Raw genomic sequence first — 10,576 nt, forward strand, 5'->3', positions numbered from 1 at the left:
TACCTTGCCTTGCCATGCCTGGATTAGCCTTGCCTGGACTTGCCTTTCCTTGCCTTGCCTGGATTTCTTTTCCCTGGATTTGCCTTGCCTTGCAATGCCTGGCCTGGAATTACCTTCCCTGGATTTGCCTTGCCTTGCTTTACCTTGCCTGAATTTGTCTTACCTTGCTTTGATTTGACTGCATTTGCATTGCCTGGATTTGCCTTTTCTTGCCTTGTCTGGATTTGGCTTGCCTTGACTTGCGTTGACATTCCAGAACTTTCCTTGCTTGTATTTGCCTTGCCTTGCATTGCCTGGATTTGCGTTCTCTTTCTTTACCTGGATTTACCTTGTTTAAATTTGCCTTCCCTTGACTAGACTGAATGTGCCTTACCTGGACTTGCATTGCATGTATTTGATTTGCCTTGTTTTGCTTGAAATTTCCTTGCCTGAATTTGCCTTACCTTACCTGAATTTGCCTTGCTGTTCCTTGCCTTGCCTAGATTTGCGTTGCCTGGATTTGCGGTGTCTTGCATTGCCTGGATTTTTCTTGTCTAGATTTTCCTTGCTTTGCCTTGTCAGGCCTGAATTTTCCTTGCCTTGCCTTACCTTGTTTTGCCTTGTGTCGATTTGCCTTGCCTGGATTTGCCTTGCCTCAATTTGCCTTGCCTTGCCTTGTCTTGCATGGATTTGCATTGCCTGCATATGGCTTGCTTTGCCTGGATTTTCCTAGCACGGATTTGCCTTGTTTTGCCTTGCATTACCTAGATTTGCCTTGTCTAAATTTGCCTTGCTTAACGTGCCTGAATTTGCCTTGTCTGGACTTGATTTGCCTTGTTTTGCCTGGATTTGCCTTTTGTGGATTTGCATTGCCTTGCATTACTTTGCCTTAATATGCCTTGCCTTGCCTTGCATTGCCTAAACTTGCCTTGCTTGGCCTTCCCTGGATTTTCCTCGCCTGGTTTCACCTTGGCTTGTTGTCTTCCCTGGATTTGCCGTGCCTGGATTTGCCTTGCGTTGCCTTCCAAGCATTTGCCTTGCCTTGATTTGACTTGCTTTGCCTTGCCTTTCCTGAATTTGCCTAGCCTTGCCTTGCCTTGCCTGGATTTGGCTTGCCTGGATTTGCCTTGCTTTGCCTTGCTTCAATTAGCCTTGCCTCGCCTTTTCTGCATTTTTTTGCCTGGATTTACCTTGCCTTGCTTCGCGTTGCTTTGCTTTGCCTTTCCTTGCCTTGCCTTGCCTGGATTTGCCTTGCCTGGATTTGACTTTTTTTGCCCGGCCTAGATTTTCCTTGCCTGAGTTTTCATTTCCTTACATTGCCTGAATTTGCCTTGTCTGGATTTACTTTTCCTTGTCTTGCCTGGATTTGCCTTCCCTGGATTTGCCTTGCCTTGCCTTGCCTTACCTGGATTTGCCTTGCATTGTTTTGCCTAAATTTCCCTTCACTGAATTTGTTTCTCCTTCCCTTGTCTGGATTTGCCTTTTCTTTCCTAGTTTGGATTTGCATTGTTTGGATTTGCCTTTCCTTGCCTTGCCTGGATTTGCATTGCCTGGATTCAGCTTTCCTTGCCTTGCCTTTTCTGGATTTGCTTGCTTTGCTTTGCCTGGATTTGCCTTTCGTGGATATGTCTTGTTTTGCTTTGCCTTGCCTGAATTTTCCGTGCCTTGCGTTATCTTGCCTGGATATTCGTTACCCTGCCTTGCTGGATTTGCTTTTCTTTGCCTTGTCCGGAATTGCCTTGCATTGCCTTGCCTGGATTTGCCTTGCTGAAATTTGCCTTAACTTGCCTTGCCTGGATTTGCCTTGCTTGGATTTGATTTGCCTTTCCTTGTTTTTCCTGGATGTGCCTTGCGTGGATTTGAATTGCCTTGCATTACGTTGCCTTAATTTGCCTTGATTGCCTTGCTTTGCCTGGATTTGCCTTACCTTGCCTGCATTTGCCTTGCCTGGATTTGCCTTGTTTTTCCTTGCCTGGGGTTGCCTTACCTGGATTTGCCTTGCCTTGCTTTGCCTGAATTTGCCTTTCCTTGCCTGCATTTGCCTTGCCCGGATTTGCCTTGCTTTTCCTTGCCTGGGTTTGCCTTACCTGGATTTGCCTTGCCTTGCCTTGCCTGAATTTTCCTTGCCTTCATTAGCCTTGCCTTGCCTCGGCTTGCCTGAATTTGCTTTGTCTCGCCGTGCCTTGACTGGATTTATTTTCCTTGCCTTTTCTTGCCTTGCTGGGATTTGCTGTGCCTGTATTTGCCTTGCCTTGCATTGCATAAATATCCCTTGCCTGGATTAGCCTTTTGTTGCCGTGTCTAGATTTGCCTTTCCTTGACTTTCCTGGATTTTTCTTCTCTGGATTTCCTTGTCTGAATTTTACTTGCCTTGCCATGCCTGGATTTGCCTTGCCTGGATTTGCCTTACCTTACCTTGCCTGGATTTGCCTTGCCTAAATTTGATGATTTGCCTTGTTTTTCCTGGATTTGCCTTGTGTAGATTTGAATTAACTTGCATTACTTTGCCTTAATTTGCCTTGCCTTGCCTTGCCTTGCCTTGCCTTGCTTTGCCTTGCCTTGCCATGCCTTGCCTTGCCATGCCTTGCCTAGCCTTGCATGGCCTGGCCTGGATTTGCCTCGTCCGGTTTCATCTTGCCTTGCCTTGCCTTGCCTTGCGTGGTCTTGCCTGGATTTGCGTTGCCAGGAATTGCCTTGTCTTGTTTTTCCATGGCTTGCCTGGATATTCCTTGCCTGAATGTGCGTTGCTTTGCCTTGCCTTGCTTTGCCTGGATTTTCCTTGCCTGTATTTGCCTTGCTTCAATTTGCCTTTTCTGTATTTGCCTTGCCTTGTCTTGCTTTGCCTTGCCTGTATTTTTCTTGCCTTGATTTGCCATACCTTTTCTAGCCTAGCATGGATTTAACTTGCCTGAATTTGCATTGCCTTTACATGCCTTGCCTGCATTTACCTTACCTCGAATTGTCTTGCCTTGCTTTGCCTCGCCTTCATTTGACTTGCCTGGATTTGCCTTTCCCTGCCTTGCCTGGATTTTCCTTGCCTTGCCTTTCCTAGCCTAAATTTGCCTTGGTGCATTTGCCTTGCCTGGATTTGACTTTTTTGCCTTGCCTGGATTTGCCTTGTTTGGGATTGGCTTGGCTTACTTTGTCTGGCTTTGGATTGCCTGGATTTGCCTTGCCTTGCCATGCCCTGACTGGATTTACCTTGCCTTGCCAACCTTTTGTGGGTATCACTTGCCTGGATTTGACATGCCTTTCCTTGCCTTGCCTGGATTTGCATTGCCTTCATTTAACATGTCTTGCATTGCCTTGCCTGGCTTTGCCTTGCCTTGCCTTGTCTGGATTTCCCTTGTTTTGCATTGCATTTCTTTGCCTTGCCTGGATGTGCCTTATTTCCCCTTGACTGTATTTGACTTTCCTTGACTTACCTGGATTTGCCTTGACTGAAATTGACTTGCATTGCCTTGCCTGGATTTGCCTTGCCTTGCCTCGCCTTGCATGAATTTGTTTTGCCTTGCCTTACCTGAATTTGCCTTGCCTGCATTTGCCTAGCCTTGCCTTTTTTTGGCTGGATTTCTTTTGACTTCACTTGCGTTGCCTAGATTGCATTTCCTGTATTTGTGTTTCCTTGCATTTCCTTGCTTGAATATACCATTCCTGGATTTGCCTTACCTTGCTTTGCCTTGTCTCGATTTGCCTTCCATTGCCTTACCTTGCTGGGTTTTGCGTTGCCTTTCCTTGCCTGGATTTGCCTTGCTTATATTTGCCTTGCCTTCCCTTGCATAGATTTGCCTTGCCTTGCTTTGCCTGGATTTGCATTGCCTGGATTTGCCATGCCTTGTCGTGCCTGAATTTGACTTGCCTTGACTTGCCTTGACTTGCCTGGATTTGCCTTGCCTGGATATGCCTTGCCTTTCCTTGTCTGGATTTTCCTGCCCTGCCTGGATATGCCTTGCCTTGCCTTGCCTGGATTTGCCTTGCATGGATTTGCCATGCCTGGATTTGCCTTGCCTGAATTTCTCTTGCCTTACCTAAATTGCCTTGCCTTACCTTGATTTGCATTGCCTGGATTTGCCTTTTCTTGACTTGCCTGGATTTGCCTTGCCTGTATTTGCCTAGCCTTGCCTTCCTTGCCTGGATTTTCCTTGATTCACTTGCGTTTCCTGGATTTGCCTTTCTTTGCATTGCCTTGCCTGGATATGCCTTTTTTGGATCTGCCTTGCCTTGCTTTGCCTTGCCTGGATTTGCCTTGCCATGCCTTTCCTTGCCTGGTTTGCGTTGCCTTTATTTGCCTGGATTTGCATTGCCTGGATTTGCCATGCCTTGCCTTGCCTGGATTTGCCTTGCTTTGACTTGCGTTGCCTTGCTTTGACTTGCGTTGACTTGCCTGGATTTGCCTTGCCTGCATATGCCTTCCCTTGCTTTGTCGGGATTTGCCTTCGCTGGATTTGCCTGGTCTTGCCTTGCCTAAATTTTCCTTTCCTTGACATGCATAAATTTGCCTTTCTTGGATTTGCCTTGCCTTCTCTTGCCTAGATTTGCCTTGTCTGGATGTGTCTTGCCAAAATGTGCCTTGCCTTGCTTTCCATGGATTTCCCTTGCCTTGCCTTGACTTGACTTGTCTGGATTTGCCTTGCCTGCTTTTCCTTTGCCTTTCCTTGCCTTGCCTGGATTTGCCTTGCCTTGTCTTGCTTTTCCTGGATTCTCCTTGCCTGGATTTGCCTTGCCTTGCCAAGATTTGCCTTGCATTTACTTGCCTTCACTTGCTGGGATTTGCCTAGATAAAATTTGCCATGCCATACCTTGCGTTGCCTGAATTTGCCTTTTCTTATCTTCCCTGGTCAGGATATGCCTTTCCTAAATATGCCTTGCCTTCCCTTGCCTTGCCAAAATTTGCTTTTCCTGGATTTTGCTTGCCTTGCCTTGCCTTTCCAGGATTTTCCTTGCCTTTCTTTGTCTTGCTGGGATTTGTCTTGCCTTGCCTTGTTTTGCCTGAATTTTCCTTGCCTGGGTTTAACTTTCCTTGCCTTTCTTTGATATACCTTGCCTTAACTTGCCTTTCCTTTCCTGGATTTGCCGTGCCTGGATTTGCCTTTTCGTTCCTTGACTGGATTTTCCTTGTATGAAATTGCTTTGCATTGCTTTGCATTGCCTGGATTTGCCTTGCCTTGCCTGAATTTGCCTTTCTTAGATTTGCCTTGCCTTCCCTTGCCTTGCCTGGGTTAGACTTACTTAGATATGCTTGCCTTGCTTGTATTTTTCTTGCCTTGATTTGCCTTGGCTTCCCTTGCCTAATCTGGATTTGCCTTTTCTTGATTTGTTTTGCCTTGCCTGAATTTGCCTTTCCTGGATATGCCTTGCTGTTCCTTGCCTTGTTGAAATTTGCCTTTTTAAAATTTGCCTTGCCTTGCCTTGTTTTGCCTGTATTTGCCTTTCCTGAATTTGACTTTCCTTGACTTGCTTTGATATCCCTTGCATTGTCTTGCCTTACTTGACTGAAATTGCCTTGCCTGGATTTGCCTTTCCTTGTTTTCCTGTATTTGCATTTTCTTGACTTGCCTGAATTTGCCTTGTGTGGAATTGCCTTGCATTTCCTTTCCTGGATTGCATTGCCTGAATTTTCCTTGCCTTGCCATGCCTTGCCTGGATTTGCATTGCCTAGAATTGCATCGCCTTGAATTCCAAGAATTTCCTTGCTTGGATTTGCATTGCCTTGCCCTTTCTTGCTTAGATTTCCATTCCTTGGATTTACATTGCCTTGTTACGCCATGCCTGGATCTGCTTTGACTCGATTTGCGTTACGTTGCTTTGCATTGGCTGGATTTGCCTTGCCTAGATTTGCCTTAAGTGCCTTGTTTTGTTTGCATTTGCCTTATCTGGATTCGCATTTCCTTGCCTTGCCTGGATTTACTTTGCCTGGATTTGCTTGCCTTGCATTCCCCAGATTTGCCTTGCCTGGATTTGCCTTTTTATGCCTTGCCTGGATTTGTCTTGCCTGGATTTGTTTTGCCTGGAATTGCCTGGATTTACCTTGCCTGAACTTGCCTTGCATGTATTTGATTTGCCTTGTTTTGCCTGGATTTGCCTTGTGTGGATTTGCCTTGCATTGCGTCGCCTCGTTTTAATTTGTTCTGCTTTCCCTTGATTGCCTAGACTTGCCTTGCCTTGCCTGGATTTTTCTTGCCTGATTTCGCCTTGCCTTAACTTGCCTGAATTTGCTGTGCCTAGATTTACCTTGCCTTCCCTTGTGTTGCCTGGATTTTCCTTGCCTCAATTTGCCTTGCCTTGACTTGACAGGATTTGCATTGCCTAGATTCGACTCACCTTGCTTTTCCTGAATTTGTCTTGTCTGGATTTGCCTTGCCTTGCATTCCCTTGCCTGAGTTTGCTTTGCTTTACCTGGATTTGCCTTGACTGGATTTGTATTGCCTTGCATTGCCTTGCCTGGATTTGTCTTGCCGGAATTTCCCTTGCCTTGCCTTGCCTGAATTTGCCGTGACTTATCTGAGTTTGCCTTGCATTCCCTTGCCTTGCCTGGATATCCATTGCCTGGATTTTCCTTGCCTTGCCTTGCCTGGATTTGCTTTGCCTGGATTTGTCTTGCTTTGCTTTGCCCGGATTTGCCTTGCCTGGATTTGTTTTGCATTGCCTTGTCTTGCCTGAATATCCCTTGCCTTGATTTACCTTGCCTTGCCTCACGTTGCCTAGATTCGTCTTGCCTGGATTTGCCACATATAGCCTTGACTTGCTTGGATTTGCCTTGACTTGCCTGGATTTGCCTTGCCTTGCCTTGCCTTGCCTTGCCTTGCCTTGCCTTGCCTTGCCTTGCCTTGCCTTGCCTTGCCTTGCCTTGCCTTGCCTTGCCTTGCCTTGCCTTGCCTTGCCTTGCCTTGCCTTGCCTTGCCTTGCCTTGCCTTGCCTTGCCTTGCCTTGCCTTGCCTTGCCTTGCCTTGCCTTGCCTTGCCTTGCCTTGCCTTGCCTTGCCTTGCCTTGCCTTGCCTTGCCTTGCCTTGCCTTGCCTTGCCTTGCCTTGCCTTGCATAGCCTTGACTTAATTTGCCTTGCTTTATCTTGCCTTGCCTGGATTTGACTTCCCGTGCATTGCCTTGCCTAATTTCGCCTTGCCTTGCCTTGCTATGCGTGGATTTGCCTTGCTTGGATTTGCTGTGTTTTCCCTTGCCTTGCCTGGATTTGCCTTGCATTTCCTTGCCAGGATTTGCTTTGTCTTTATATGCTTTGCCTTGCCTTGCCTGTGTTTTCCTTGCCTGAATTTGACTTGCCTTGCTTTGCCTTGTCTGGATTTGCTTGACTGGCTATGCCTTGCCTTGTCTTGTTTTTTTGGATTTGCCTTGAATTGTTTTGTCTAAATTGGCCATGACTGAATTTTCTTTTCCTTGTGTTTCCTGGATTTCACTTGCCATGACTTGACTTGCTTGACTGGATTTGCCTTGCCTGGATTTGTCTTGTCTTTCCTTGCCTGGATTTGCCTTTCCTTGCCTAGTGTGGATTTGCCTTGTCTGGATTTGCATTGCCTAGCCTTGCCTGGATTTTCATTGCCTGGATTTGCCTTGCTTTGCCTTGCCTTGCCTGGATTTACATTGCCTGTAATTGCCTTGCCTTTTATTGCTGGTATTTGCCTTGCCTTGACTTGCCTAAAATTGCCTTGCTTTGCCTTTTTCGGCTTGAATTTGCCTTACCTGGATTTTTCTTACCTTGCCATCCCTTGCCTGGATTTGCCTGCCTGGATTTGCGTTGCCTGCACTTGCCCAGCCTTGTTTTGCCTGGATTTGCCTTGCCTGGGTTTGCCTTGCCTTGCCTTAAATTTCATGGATTTGCCATGCCTGGAATTGCCTTGCCTTTTCTTGAATTGCCTGGTTTTTCCTTCCCTGGAATTGCCTTGCCTTCCCTTGTTTTGCCTAGGTTTGCCTTGCATTGCCTTGTGTGGATATGGCTTGCCTGGATTTGCCTTGGCTTTCCTTGTCTTGCTTAGATTTGCCTTGTCTGGATCTCCCTTGTCTTGCCTGGCCTTGATTACCCTTGCCAGGATTCGTTTTGCCTTGCCTTTCCTTGCCTAGCGTGGATTTGCCTTGTCTGGATTTGCATTGCCTTACCTTGCCTGGATTTGCATTGCCTGGATTTGCCTTGCCTTTATTTGCCTTGACTTGCTTTGCCTACATTTGCTTTGCCTGGATTTGCCTTGAATTTTTTGCCTTGCCTGAATTTGGCTTGCCTTGCCTTTCCTTGCATGGAATTTGCCGTGCATTTCCATGTCTGGATTTGCCTTACCTTTCCTTGCCTAAATTTGTCTTGCCTTACCTGAATTTGCCTTGCCTTGCCTTGTCTTGCCTGGATTTGTGCTGCATGTATTTTCCTTGCCTTGCCTTGCTTGGAATTGTCTTACTTTGCCTTTACTTGCTTGAATTTGCCTTGCCTGAATTTGCCTTATCTGGATTTGCCTTGCCTTGCTTTATCCTTACTTGCCTGGCCTGGATTTGCCTAGCTTTGCTTAGCCTTATCTGAATTTGCCTTGGCTCGCCTGAATTTTCCTTGCCTGAATATGCTTTGCCATGCCTTGCCTTGATTTGCCTTGCCTTCCTTTGCCTAAATTTGCCTTGTCTGAATTTGCTTGCCTTACTTTGCCTTGCCTGAATTTGCTTTGCCTTGTCTTACCTTGCCTGGATGTGCTCTGCCTGAATTTTCTTTGCCTTGCCTTGCCTGAATTTTCCTTGCGTGGATTTGCCTTGCTTAAATTCGTCTAGACGTCATTTCCTGGATTTGCCTAGTCTGGTATTGCCTATATTTGCATTGTTTAGATTTTCCTTGCCTTGACATGCCTTTTCTGGATTTGCCTTGCTTAGATTTGCCTTGCCCTGACTTCTCTAGATTTGCCTTGCCTGTATTTGCCTTGCCTTAAAATGCCGTCCCTGGATTTGCCTTTCCTATATTTCTCTTGCCTTGCTTTGCCTTGCCTGGGTTTCCCTTGCCTGTATTTGCCTTACTTTGCCTTGATTTTCCTGGATTTGCCTTTATATTTTTGCCTGAATTTTCCTTGCCTTGACTTCCTTTGCCTCGCCAGGATTTGCGTTTCCTGGATTTGCCTTGCCTTCCCTTGTGTTGCCTTTATATGCTTTGCCTGGATTTGCCTTTCCTTGCTTTGCCTTGCTTGAATTTTTTGTCTGCATTTCCATTGCCTTGCCTTGCCTTGCCTGGATTGACCTTGCCTTGCCTGAATTTGCCTTGCCTTGCCTTGTCTTGTCGGGATTTGCCTTGCCTTGCCTTACTTGGATTTGCCTTGCCTAGATTTGCCTCGCCTCGATTTGCGTTTCCTTGCATTGCCTGCATTTGCCTTGCCTTGCCTTGCCTGGATTCTCCTTGCCTTGCCTGAGTTTGACTTGCCTGAATTTGCCTTGCCTTGCCTCACCTTGCCTGGATTTGCTTGCCTGTATTTGCCTTGCCTTGCTTAGCCTTGCCTGGATTTTCTGTGCCTGGATTTCCCTTGGCTAGATTTGTCTTGCCTTGCCTTGCGTTGATTTGCCTTACCTGCATTTGTCTTGTCTTGCTTGCCCGGATTTGTCTTTCCTTGCCTTGCCTGGATTTGCCTTGTATGGCATTGCCTTGAATTGCCTTGCCAAATTTGCATCGTCTGGATTTGCCTTGCTTGCATTGACTTGCCTTGCCTTGCCTGAATTTGCGTTGGATTTGCCTTGCCTTGTCTTGACTTGCCTTCCCTTGCCTTGCCTAAATTTTCTTGCCTGTATTTGCCTTGCCTTGCCTTGCTTTGCCTTGCCTTAATTTACCTTTCCTTGCCCGGATTTGCCTTGCCTGCATATGCCTTGCATTGTCTGGTTTTTCGTAGCCTAAATTGACCATTCCTTGCCTGGCCTTCATGGAATTTTCTTGTCTGAATTTGCTTCGCCTTGATTTGCCTGGATTTGCCTTGCCTGGATTTTATTTGCCTTGTTTCTCCTGCATTTGCCTTGCAAGTATTTGCCTTGCCTTGCAAGTATTTGCATAGCCTTGCTTTAATTTGCCTTGCATTGTCTTTCCTTGCCTTGCATTGCCGTGCCTGGTTTTGCCTTTCCATGCCTTGTTTTGCCTGGATTTGCCTTGCCTGAATTTGCCTTGTTTTTCCTTGCAATGATTTGCCTTGCTTTGATATGCCTTGCCTTGACTGAATTTGCCTTGCCTTTTCTTGCCTGGATTTGCATTGCCAGGATTTGCCTTTCCTTATTTTGACTTGCCATGCCTTGCCTGTATATGACTTCCCTGTATTTCCCTTACCTTGCTATGCCTTGCCTGGGTTTTTATTGCCTGTCTTTTCTTAAACTTGCCTGTTCTTCCTGGATTTGCCTTTCTTTGCCATGCCTGAATTTGCCTTGCTTGTGTTTTCCTTGCCTTCCCCCAGTTTTGCCTGTATTAGGGTTTCCTGGATTTGCCTTGCCTTCCCTTCCACTGCCTGGATTTACCTTGCCTGGATTTTACTTTTCTTGCCTTTACTTGCCTTGCCTGGATTTTCCTTGCCTTGCCTTTCCTGGAGGTGTTTTTCCTTTCCTTGCCTGGATTTGCTTTGTCTGGATTTAACTTGCCTTGTCTTACCTGGA

This window comes from Callithrix jacchus, chromosome 17 (assembly GCF_049354715.1).
Source record: "Callithrix jacchus isolate 240 chromosome 17, calJac240_pri, whole genome shotgun sequence".
Taxonomy (NCBI): Eukaryota; Metazoa; Chordata; class Mammalia; order Primates; family Cebidae; genus Callithrix; species Callithrix jacchus.